The sequence below is a fragment of the Mustela nivalis genome, assembly GCF_964662115.1.
Source record: "Mustela nivalis genome assembly, chromosome: 1".
Classification (NCBI taxonomy): domain Eukaryota; kingdom Metazoa; phylum Chordata; class Mammalia; order Carnivora; family Mustelidae; genus Mustela; species Mustela nivalis.
This window is the reverse complement of record NC_139020.1, coordinates 86114065-86127635: the sequence shown is the minus strand read 5'-3', so window position 1 is coordinate 86127635 and position 13571 is coordinate 86114065.

The following is a 13571-nucleotide window of genomic DNA, read 5'->3' as shown; positions in this document are numbered from 1 at the left end:
TAATAGACCTTGAAGTCCGGAATTGTGATGCCACCAACGTTGGCTTTCTTTTTCAATATCCCTTTGGCTATTCGAGGTCTTTTCTGGTTCCATATAAATTTTAGCATTATTTGTTCCATTTCCTATTCAATTTTATTGTGAACCTGAAGCTGCTTAAAAAAAAATAGTCTATTTAAAAAATCTAAATTAGAGAAAATAATTATCATAAACATAATTGAAAATATGTTAATGTCTAGAATATATCCAGATCTTCTAAGTAAAATTAAAAATATAAACTCAATAAAAAAATAGGACAAGTCATGAGAAGAAATTCCAAGAGAAAACAGAATGAATATAAAAATCACATATCTCAAAAAGAAAATGTGAATTGATTATACATTTTCTAATGTCATTCACACATATTGATAATAGTATTCATAATAATCACAATAATTAATTGAAAAACCATGGAGAAATAATACCTAGCTTACATTTCTGGTGATGTCTAAAATGATACAGCGGTTTGACATAATAGTGTCACAATATCTACAGTCTTTCTTCACAGTATATGTTTAAAATTCCTTAAAATATCTTGGTCTTTCTCTTTCCCTAGGTGTAGTTACCTTGGTCACACTGAGTAAAGCCTAAGGGGAAGAAACAAACTTCATACATCAGAAAACTCATATAGGAGAGTCTCATAAGGATATCTGTTATGTAATCAGAATTCCCCCACCTATACTCACCAGATTTTTTTTTTTAAGATTTTATTTATTTATTTGACAGACAGAGATCACAAGTAGGCAGAGAGGCAGGCAGAGAGAGGGGCGGGGGAAGCAGGCTTCCTGCTGAGCAGAAAACCCAATGTAGGGCTCCATCCCAGGACCCTGGGATCAGCCCCTGAGCAGAAGGCAAAGGCTTAACTCACTGAGCCACCCAGGTTCCCCATACACTCCCCAGATTTTTTATAATGTAAATTGCTAAAATAAAACACTGAAAATCTTTTGGTTTAATGCCTCTTTTCAAAGTTGTCTTTAAATTGACAATCACTAGAGAATTTGAAGCTAATTCAATGTTTCTCAAACTTGGCTACATTTCAAAATCAGCTGGGAGGATTTAAATTTTCCTGATGCCCAAATCATTTCCCAAACTAATTTTACTGATATTCTTGGGGAGGAACTCTGGAAAAAATCTTTAAAAATCTTGACCTTAAAAAAACAGGATTTTTTGAACTTCCTAAGTGATTTCAATTTACAAACAGGTTGAAAAATCCTCCTTTAGGTAGATACTAAAGATGTGTGATAGATGAGGAATGAAGTAGGCTAACTGATGGCCCTCCAGAAGATATCTCCAGGTTCTAATCCCCAGAGCCTGTGACTATTGCCTCATATTGTGAAAAAAAAAAAAAAAAAGTGAATATTGCCTCCTATGTCCATACACACACACACACACACACACACACACACAGAGGCATATATATATACACACATATATACACACACATGCATACCAAAAATATGTGTATTTTTACATATTTATATATGTGTGTATATACACATATACATATATGTATGTGTTTATATATGTATGCATATTTTTATATATTTATATATATGGGTAAATTAAGGGTCTTGAGAGGAGCAGCTTTCCTTGGATTATACAGGTGAACACTAAATGTAATCACATGTATCCTTGTAAGAGAGAAGGAGGAAGTTTAGGGACAGATACATAGAGGAGAGGACATCCACAGAATAGAAGGTGATGTGAAGGTGGAGGCAGAGACTGGAGATATGTAGCTGAAAGCCAAGGGATGCCAAGGATCACTGGCTGCCACCAGAAGCTAGAAAGAAGCATAGAACAGATTCTTTCTCAGAGCCCTTGAGGGAATGTGGCCCTACTGACAACTTGACTTCATATTTCTGGCCTCTAGAACTAAAAAGAATAAACTTATGTTGTTTCAAGCCACCTAATTTGTGGTTACATGTTAAAGCAACCACATGAAACTAATACAAGAAAGAATAAGAAATTATTTTTCAGGGAAATCACCATATCATTAAGGCAGAGTAGATATAGTCTTACCAGGTAATGGCTAACAGGAAACATACACAGCATCTATGTCATGCCTGGTACTGTCTTGATTACTTGCCGGACAACGAAACTCACATTGTCACCAATGGCAACAGGCAGGATAGCCGTATATACCCGGCAGAGTGATCATCCCTCCAACCTTTCACCATTTGTACAGAGGTGTATTTTGGCCTGGGGCCATCTTGCTAAACCATGGGAGGAACTTCAGAAGAGATCTAAGCACAGCAAAGAAGTTAAAAAAAAAAAAAAAAAACATACAGCCAACTATATAATAATGGAAACAGCTAGCACAGGAAATAACCTTCAGTGACCTGAGGACCTCAACTAGAGAGTTTGCATATAAATGTTTATGCTGTTCCTTGGAGTCCCTGTTGAGCTAGCCTTTTCCTAAATGATCAAAAGGTGAGTGTGTGGTGTTTGTGTGAGGGTAAGCCTCCCAGGTCATCAATTTATCTCTTTTCAGTGCTTTGTATATTTTAAACTGAAATAAATCTCTCAACAACCCTATTTCATAGGTGGTATTTTTATCCTCATTTACAGATGGGGAAATTAAGTTCAGAATAGTTACTTAACTTGTTCAATGCCATGAAAATGTTAATGGCAGAGCTGAGATTTGTGCTCTTAACCACAAGGCTACGCTACAGCAATGGGGACTCTGAAGTTTCCATGTATCAGATGTGGTATGTCAGGGCCACATTTTTGGGCATTGACCTATGCAGTTGCATAGATCACCACGCTTCGAAGGGTCCCATAATTGGTTTAATTCATCTTGAAATCTTAATTTTTGACTAAGGGCCCCATATTTTCATTTTTCCCTGGGCCATAAGAAATTATGTAGCCAGTTCTGCTCTGAGTCTTTGGGATTTTCATAAATCGTTTATTCCTATTCTCAGGTTTCCATTCTTTACTATGAAAAGTGCTTATGTGCATATGACATCTAGTAATAGATTTTGAAAAACAGTATTTCAGAGATTCTAAATGCATCCTTTAACATCATTTTTTAACATCACTGATTTTCAGATGCACCTTTCAAAAACTGGTGTTACATTCACTGTTGGTCAGGTGGTCATCCAGATTTAATAGCTATTACCTACACTTGTGTAAAGATAATCACTGCTTTTGATATTATCATTAAATTGAGTTATCTGCATTGTTGGAATAGCAGATTTTGTCTTTAACTGCCACTCAAAATGATTTCAAAAAGATTAATCTGAGATTAAAAGGGAAAAACCAAAACAAAACAAAATAAAACAAACAAACAAAAAAAACCTCTCTGTGAATTATTATCAGACTGTTAAAAAGCAAATCTGAGTTTATTGGACTTCACTGCAGGAAGGGGAAATACCACCTTTGTAGAGTCTTTGAACTGTCTTACGGAGAGTTAGAAGTCAGAGATATGTAAGCATTTTGGGGAGTCTAGGCTCAATTGGTTTAAGGTGGATCTTTCATTGCAGAAAACTGATGGGAATTAGACAATGTTTGTGAGGTTTTGTATGTCATTCATATTGGGTTTCTGGAATTTCCTGAAGCAAGGTGTGGTCATTTACAGGTTTACAAACTTTTTTCTTTTTTCCCTCTTTCGTTTATCTTAATCCAGTGTAGTTAACATACAGTGTTATATTAGTTTCAGGTATCTAAATATAACAATTCAACAATACCATATATTACTCAGACTTAACCTTTCTTGAAACAAATAACAAAATCATGGGCTACAGGTTATCTCAATTTCTTTTTAAAACTAAAGTTTACTGTGTTCACAGGAAGTATATATTTTATACTAATGGGAGCATTACTGTTACAATTCTGTATTCTGTTATAGAGCAAAAACCAAATGCTTGACATCTCTGCTACTAGTTACTCAAGTGTTGATGTCATCTAGGATCTGTAATAAAGTCAGAATCCTAGCTATCATCATTCCACCCCCAAGTTTAATAAATCAGATGAAGCTGCATTCTAACAAGGTCCTCATTGTATTAGTCTGGGTTCTCCAGAGAAATAGAATACACACACACAGACACACACACACACACACACATATACACACACACATATATACACACACATGTGTATATATGTGTGTATATATATATATATGTATATATATATATATATATATAAATTATATATATAATTAAGTTAATATTTATTTTTATATAATTTGTTATGTGTTGTATATATTTATTGTATAGTATATATACTATATATGGTATATAATTCATTATAAAGAACTGTTTCATGCCAGTTGGTTAAAAGTCTCAAGATCTGAAATCTCAGCCAAGCCCATGGTATAGCTCCAGTCAAAGTCTGAGTCTAAAGGACGAACACAGATTTCTCAGCTTTAAGACATTCAGACAGAAAGAGTAAATTCTCCTTTACTCAGCCTTTTGTTCTATTCAGGCCTTCAACAGATTGGATAAGGCACACCCATAATATCGAGGAGAGCAATCTGTTTTACTCAGGCTACTAATTCAGAAATAAAACATCACACTAGTAAAAGAAGCTGTTAACTTTTGGCACCAAATTTATGCAATGGGATAACCAATTACAGTAAATATAATGCACCTGGAGGCAGTAGAAATTGCTAACTGCTTTATAAGAGAGGAATTAAAATTTTTTAAGATTTTATTTATTTATTTGACAGAGAGAGATCACAAGTAGGCAGAGAGGCAGGCAGAGAGAGAGAGGAGGAAGCAGGCTCCCTGCTGAGCAGAGAGCCCGATGCGGGACTCAATCCCAGGACCCTGAGATCATGACCTGAGCCTAAGGCAGCGGCTTAACCCACTGAGCCACCCAGGCGCCCGAGAGGAATTAAATTTTAAAGAATCAAGAAGTTAGTAAGATAGATTCATGTGACAGGACAGACCATTGTTCAATTGTTTTGACACTAAGTTTGTCAAAAAATTTGCAGTTTGGGCAGAGCTGTTTAACTTCCATGTGATTCAACTGAGCAAATGAGTAAGAGTTTAATAACTTTAGAACAAACTAGCATCAGAACTTGAAAAAAAGTGTTAGAAGTTTAGAAGAATACCCCAGAACTATAATAGAACACTTTTTAAAAAAAGATCCTCTGTGCCATCAACAATATTGGAGACACAGAAAATATTACATGGAAATCAATGTATCAATGACTCCAAGTTGAAAACAATTTAAAATTAAAACATTGAATTTAGAGATACTTTAGTAATACCTTAACTAGTTTATTTCTTTACTGTTTCCACTGTGGATTATGAGAGTGATTAATACAGGATAAAATTTTGTCTAAATAAACCTATGGTTCTCTGTTAAGTATAAAACAATAATTTATACTAGACCTTAAGTCTTAGATTTTTTTTTTTTTAAATTATGAAACTTTTTTCAGCTTCTCATAGCAGAACTGATTTTGCAATGCCAGGCCCATCTCAGGAGTACTGGGGAGGGACCTAGCTGCTGAGATACAGGAGAAGGAAAGAAGCCACTTCAGGCAAAGAGTGACCATCCTCACAAGCCAAGATATCCCCAGGAGACCTTGCTGTGCCACTCTAAAGGGGCCCAGAGCCTCTGGCCAGGAGGTTCCTGAGGCAGAAGATACCACAAAGAATGAGGTCTCAGGTGCCATGTTTCACCACTTGAAGGAGAAGTGTTTCTGACACAAGTTGGTGCCAGTACACAGTAAGTGTAGAAGTCATTGATGAAAGTGCAGTGGAGGCCATGTGAGTCTAGCAGGGACTGCACATTCTCCAAGCAATATCAGCCATTTGATTATGAGCCCACGGTGCTTGGGGATGCCCAGGTGCTTCCCTAATACTAGCTTTTCCCCATGCTTGGGAAGAAGGCTTTTGCCTTAAACATACCTTTGAATTTCTCCCTGAGCTTGAAGAGCTATGAGATGTTGATGATGTCCTGCTCCATTAGAACCAGTGCCAGCTTCTGCAGCCTTCCACATATGAATTATGTTCTCTCACTTTCCTGTTTGACAGAATTCTTTTTTTTTTTTTTTTTCTGCTGCATGTGTGTTTAACCCTTTTGAACAGCAGGGCCTCCTTCTGGCTCATCTGCTCCTGCTAAAGTTGACCAAAAGCAGCTGAAAACCTGTTGGGTGTGGGAGTGAAGTTCGAGAACACGTGCACTTGGTCTATAAGTAGCCAGCTGGAGAAGCATTTTGTAGGGGTTTGTATTTGTTGCGTATGGAGGAGGGCTTGTAGGGTCGGTGCATTTCCTGGCTCTCCCTGCTAGGGTAACTGCTGTTCCCAAAGAGAATTCTTTTTTTTTTTTTTTTAAAGATTTTATTTATTTATTTGTCAGAGAGAGAGAGAGAGAGCAAGAGCGAGCACAGGCAGAATGGCAGGCAGAGTCAGAGGGAGAAGCAGGCTCCCTGCGGAGCAAGGAGCTAATTCAGATCCCAGGACGCTGGGATCATGACCTGAGCCGAGGCAGCTGCTTAACCAACTGAGCCACCCAGGCGTCCCCCCAAAGAGAATTCTGACCAGTGAATCTTTCTTCTCCCTGACTGAGGCTTTGGGGCTTGCCTCCAGGTTCCCAAAGGAGCTAAGTTCAGTAATTTGTATTTCATTTTTATAGTGTTCTATAAAATAATGCTATATTATTTTAATAGTTACTAGTATCTTCAACTGAATGAAATGGAGCAGTCAGTGAGCTAATTGTAGGATCAAATTTTTTATTTGTTTCTTTACCCTGTAGCTACATAAGATATTCTTTAGCAGGGTCACAGATACTTCCTGGGTTGATGAATAATATGAGGATTTAAGCGTGATATTTTCTTTCTCTGTGTTTTCTATGTTACTGGTGGCAGTCAATCCGCCTTGCAGTTATTAAATTTCTCCTGTTCTTGTTTTAGAGAGTAGCTAAGCAAAACCCCACAGGCTTTAATCACCTCATTCCAGTAAATTCTCTATATTAATTTAGTTAGCACTTTCATTAATGTATTTTTTTTTAACGGGTTAGATTCTAATACTAAAACTAAGCATGTACTGTGTTCAGCCTAAATTAAGCAAAATAGCCAATCTCAAATTATCTCTACTTTCCGAGGCTCTCTTACCAGAGACTTGTACTTCATTACTAATATATTTATATCTGACATTTTGGTTGAATATATCCAAAATCACCTAAAGTTAACTATATACAAAATATATACAAAATCACCTAAAGTTAACTATACACCTAACTGTTAACTATATATAACAGTTATATATAACTATATATATAAAACTATATATAACATATAACATATAATATGAATGTATTAGAAATATATTACCTAGCTAATGTGGTACCATGTGCCATTTTTATTTGAATTCAGAGTCTCAGATGGTGTATAAACTGGAGAATCTTAAGTTGAATACCATGCTCCTGCATCCCAGAAGACTCTAAGCCTAGAGTGGGTAAATGGTCTGGTGAGGCCAAAGAAAAGACTGAGAGATAGAAATTGAGACATAGGTTTATGGGAGGAACTTAGGTACAGAGTCCAGGAGCAGCTGACTGAACAAAGAAGCTGCTTTTGTTTCTGGAATTAGAAGTTTTACCTCTAATTAATCTCTAAGAATTTTTTACTTACAGCATGCATATAAGGAGCATTGTACCAAGAAAACAGAGGGTGGAATTTAAGGTAGCATTTTGGCATGTTGTGTGAGAAATTTGGGGTAAATAGTTTCTCTAAAGTTCCTCAAACCATGCTTATACCTGAAATTATGCAATTTCTAGTTCACTATATGGCTATATTTGTCTATCTTCCTATTTCCTGTGGCACACTATTATATACACTAGTACTAGCTGTGAGAATTGAGAATGAGAATGAACTTGTTAATCTGAGGATAGCCTATTTTGTTCTGGCTTTTTTTTTTCCCCCTAAATTGAAAATTGAGTCAATGATTCAAGTGGCAAGTTGCATTTCTGTAATACAGCTTTAAATATATCGGTCTGAAATGTTTTTACATGATGCTTAATGAAGTTTAAGTCCTAATCTGTGTTTTGAAAACATGTGATTGTACTATTAGATTCTATTTTTAACCTTCTATCTAGAACATAAAGTTCTATAATTACATGGAGACCACTTTTACTGTAATTCTTAATTTTCATAGGTCCACTGGGAAAGCTCAAGATGTGTGTAATGGTAATGTGAATTTTATTGAGCCTCCTTTCTTAGGAAATAACCATAGTAATTATTTTCTACTGAGTGTATGTGCTGGTTGGATTGTCCTGCTCCTTTGTCAGTGGGAATGTATCCTTTAGCTAGAAGCTATATTGTGTGAAACCTGATGTCTCTGTATCAGGCATTTTGTAACTCTCTAGGTGATGGGATTTGTGGTGCTCTGTGTGTACAAAACTTGGTGGGGTGGGGGGAACCGTAACTAGAGAAAGTGTCGATTCTTGAGGAAATGACTTGTTACCATTTCCAGAATGGAGGAGCCTAATAGAGTCAACTTGCCACCAAATGGATGATTTGTCTTCCCAAGTGAAAATGCTATACTGGTGCTTCAGAATTAGACTCACTTTCTGGGAGATTGAGCCTTCTGAGAAGGCAGAAGATAGATTGTGAGAGTTCATGCTGTTGGGTTCATATGTAGTTCCCATCTATAATCCTCCATTCCTGTACCTGTCAAGCCAGGTCTGATACAGCCCATGAGAAAGGGTGTTTATCAACTGGTTGAGTAATTTCTGTCTTCATGGCTGGTGAGTGCTCTCTAGTGGGCATTTATACCTGACATTAAAATTTTCTGTTGATGTCCCTTTGGATATGTCCATCTATGTGCCTTTCCCTTAAACCTCTTTTTATATGCTATCCCACTCCTTTAACTTTTGGATCATTCACTGTCTGCAATTCCACATAAATTCTCATCCCTGACCATATCTTTTTTCCATATAGTAAATAAACAGTTGTAAAAATAGAAGATCTGTCCATTGGAAAGATTTTTCACTCACCTACTGTCCCTCACTGTTACCACTGAGCGTGACTGTAAGGTAGTCTCCTTTTGGGGGGGGGGGGGGGCGGGGCAGGGGTAGTTGTTTTATATACTGAGCTAATATATCCATAAACCAAACCTGGATTTTTTGATTTATAGTCCTTCCACATACCCCTAGATACAAAGTGAGGGAGGGAGGCAAATATGGGTGTGGCATGGGAATCAAAGCTATGTGTTCATATTGTACCTTCTATGAACTGTTAATCTACCCAATTTGATTTTATGGGTTATCAAAATGGGCATCTGAGTTATTTAGGAATTTAATCTTCTACCTCCATTTGGCAACTGGAAGAGGAGGGGAGGACAGCTTCTGAAGGAGCACCCGTTGCTTTTCTGGGAAGAGGCCATGGCAGCATATTCTCACATTGGGGAACTGCTAGTACTTTATATGAAACTATGAGCTCCCTTTCGAGACTGAGGGTTCAGAGGATTCCAGTGGGAACCTCCACAACAGAGGTTCCAATTCTAAGCTTAAATAAGCCCCTAAACATAGCCTAGCAGACATGCCTAGGCTAAGCATTCAAATGCCTGTAGCTCAAGGGTCTTAAAAATATCCTGAATCGGTTCCTCAGGCTGTTCTACCTCACCCTGCCAGAGCTTACTCTTTGTAAGCTACAGTGGCAGCTCTCTAACTTGTACCCATAGCTACACCCAGTACATCAACCTTCTTCTGTAGATGTCCATGTAACTTTGTAAATATCAGCCAATTCCACTATCCTTCTATGTGTTGTTCTTCCTGAACTTTACAGAAACCTTATTCATTATTCTGGAGGAGGCATTTCCCCCACCTTTGTACCACTACCACCCTCTGCCATTCTAGGATGATCCCAGCTTCACCTCAAAAGCTAAGGGAGTTTTTGATGGCATTTAAAATAGGAAGCAGTCAGATAGGGATACTTTTTTTTTTTTTCCTTTGGTGGGGGTTTCTTTCTTAAAAGGGTATATGAGCAATTTCTGTCCATGACTGAAACAGCTGATAAATTCTGTGCTTCTTAAAACATAATCAGTATGTGATTTTAAAAATACCATGAATTAAATGTTCATTCAACACTTTTCATTAGCGAGTGTGTAAAAATTGTGTGATGCATAATCTTTTAATTTATCCATGGCATGGAAGTTATGATGTATAAATATCTATTCTTAGTTGGAAGTAACTTATCCTGAACAGTATACTTAGCAAATAAGAAAACCTCCATATAAGAAATTAGTGAAGTTCAAAGTCAAATCCACTTGAAGAGAATTTGAAGTTGGCAGGATAGATGTGCCATTTAAACTTGAAATTCAAATTACTATAAAGGTGAGAAAACATCCCATAGAGGAAAAAAAAAAAAAAAAAACTGAGGAAACCATAAGCATAGATGGAGGAAATTGTAGGGTGCTTTCTGAGATAGAGAGTAAGTACTTTAAGTAGGTGAATTATATATAATACAAAAGGGAGTCCTGAGTATGTCTATATCTTGCCACATGGCTGAGTATCTTATAGACTAATCTTGAGTAAATACCAGCCTGGAGAAATTGTGAGCTGTGTTTTTGGCCCAGGCAGAGCTATTTCTACATTTGGCTTAGGTATTTGCTGAAACTTTTTTAATTTCACCAAGGGTTACCAATACTTCATCACTGTGGAATCTCTGGAGGCCTAATGTCCTTTGAAGTGTGTATATGCTTAGTATGCTTTACTTTGGTTTTTGTAGGTTCCCACATATATAAGATAATCTGGTCTTTGACTTATTTCACTTAGTATAATACTCTCAAGGTCCTTCTGTATTGTTGAAAATGGCAAGATTTCCTTTTTTTGGATAATACATTATATACATAATGTATTAGTGCAAATGTATATCACATGTTTATTCACTCACCCATCATTGGACACTTAAGTTGCTTCCATGTCTTGGCTATTGTAAATAATGCTGCAATGACATGGGAGTGTAGATATCTTTTTGGGTTAGTGTTTTTGTTTTCTTTGGATAAATACCTAGAAGTGGAATTGTTAAATCATATAATAGTTTCACTCTTAATTTTCTGGGGAAAGTCTATATCATTTTCCTTAGTAGACCAATTTACATTCCCACCAATGGTCACAAGGTTTCCTTTTTTCCACATCACTGATACTTGTTTTTTTTTTTGTTGTTGTTGTTTGTTTGTTTGTTTGTTTGTCTTTTTGATAATAGCCATTATAAGAAGCATGAAGTAATACATTGTAGTTTTGATTTCCATTTACCTGATGATTAATGATGTTGAGTACTTCCTCGTGCATATGTCAGTAATCTGTATGTCCTCTTCAGAAAGTCTGTTCAGATTCTCTGCCCATTTTTTAATTAGATTGTTAGGTTTATGTGTTTTTGTGTTTTGTTTCTTCGGGTTTTTTTATTTTGTTTATTTTGGATTTTTGTTTGTTTATTTTTACTTTTGAGTTGTAGGAGTCCTTTATATATTTGGCTATTAACCCCTTATCAGAAAGAAGATGAAAATATTTTCTCCTATTTGACAGGTTGCTTTTCTTTTATTTTTTGATTGCTTCCTTTTGGTATTGGCATAGAAAGACACATAGATCAATGGAAGAGAATCAAGAACCCAGAAACTTAGTTTATGATAAAAGAGCCAAGACTTTCTTGATGATCCTGGATCCTAACTTTGTACTATAGTTTGAAATCAGAAAGCATGATGCCTCTAGCTTTAAGATTGTTTTTGCTATATGTGTGTGTGTGTGTGTGTGTGTGTTTGTGTGTGTGTGTTTTTATATAATTTTTAAAAAATATTTACTCTGTTTCCATGAAAAATATCATAAAAATCTTGATAGGGATTGTATTGAAACTTTTGTTTGCTTTGGGTTATATGAATATTTTTAACAATAACCAATCTTTGATCATGAAATCTCTTTTCAATTTGTGTCTTCCTGACTTTCATCAAAGTCTTATAGTTTTCATGTACAAGACTTTCACTTCCTTGGGTAAATTCATCCCTGGGTATCTTTTGTAATTATAAATGGGATTGTTTCTTTTTTTTAATAATTATTGATATATAGAAAAGCAACATATCTTAAGGGATTTTTTTTGTATCCTATGAATGTATTGAATTCTAATTTTTAAAATTTTATTTGTGTTTTTTTGGTTTTGTTTTCGCTTGGAATTTTTAGAGCTTTCTATATATATCATGTCCTCTGAAAATAATGACACTTCTACTTTCCAATTTGAATTCCTTTTATTTTTCTTGCCTAGTTTCTGTGGCTAACATTGTTAACTATACCGATTATTTTAATTTCAGATCCCCCCTCCCATTGGATAAGTTGTTAAGTAGTTAAAAATTGTATTTTGTGTTACAAAGGAAATAAAATATCAAAATACTTAAAAGTCTACCTCTCAGTAAGGATTTCTCAACTTTAGCTCTTGTATTAGTCTGTTTTGGCTGCTATAACAACATATCAGAGAGTGGGTGACTTATAAACAACAAATTTCTCCTACTCCTAGAAACCAAAAGTACAATATCAGGGTGTGAGCATGGTTGAGTTCTGGTGAGACCCCTCTTCTGAGCTGCAGACTGTGAACATCTTGTTGTGTCCTCATATGGTGGAGAGCATAGAGCAGCAAGTTTTCTCTTGACTTTTATAAGGACACGGATCCCCACTCATAAGGGCTCTGCTGTCATGACCTCATTCAATCCTGATTATCTCCTGAAGGCCCTACTTCTGAATACTGTCTCCTGGGAAGCCAAGGGAGTGTGAGTTTTTACATACAAATTTCAAGAGGACTCAAAACATCCAGTCTATAATAGCTCTATTGAATATGGAGGTTAGATGATAATTCTTTGTTATGGGAGGTCAGCCCGACCATTGCATCAGGTTTAGCAACATCCATTTGTCCACAAGATGTCAGAAGCACTCCTCAGTTGCAGAACCAAAACCACCTCCAAACATTGCCAAATGTTTCCAGGGTGGGGAGTCAAAACCACCCAGGTTGAGGAAAAACTGCTCTAGGTGAATAATTAAAGTTTTTATTTTTTTAAAATTTATTTTTTTTGCTTTTCTTAAACAGGGAAATGTGTGCATGTGTTCACACATATACTATAGATTCTATATACATCATACATATGTTTGCTTATTATATATTACATATAATAGAGGTAGAAAATAGTTGTTGGTAAGCATACTAATGATATAACCATTTTCTTTGTTAATTCATAAGTGGATTTTACCTAAGAGAGCTTTGCCTTATTCTACTATAGAATACTATGCCGAAACTAGTTTATCACATTGTTAAAACTAGTAAACATAATCAACTTTTATATTAACATGTATATTCTAATCAGAAGTTTTAGATTTTTTTAGTTTTATAAACTAAAACCTTAACATACACAAATGAGGAGAGTTTGTATATTATTTAAATCCCTGAATTATTATTACTATGTTTTTTAAAACAAAGTAAAAGTGTGCTACTCTCAAGTGTAGATATTAACGTGGACAACACAGCAGAACTTGCCTAAGGTATTTTGGCAAGTTGCTATTTCTGAAACCAGAACTAATGGACTGCTCAGAATAATTCATTGGTTCAAGAATGA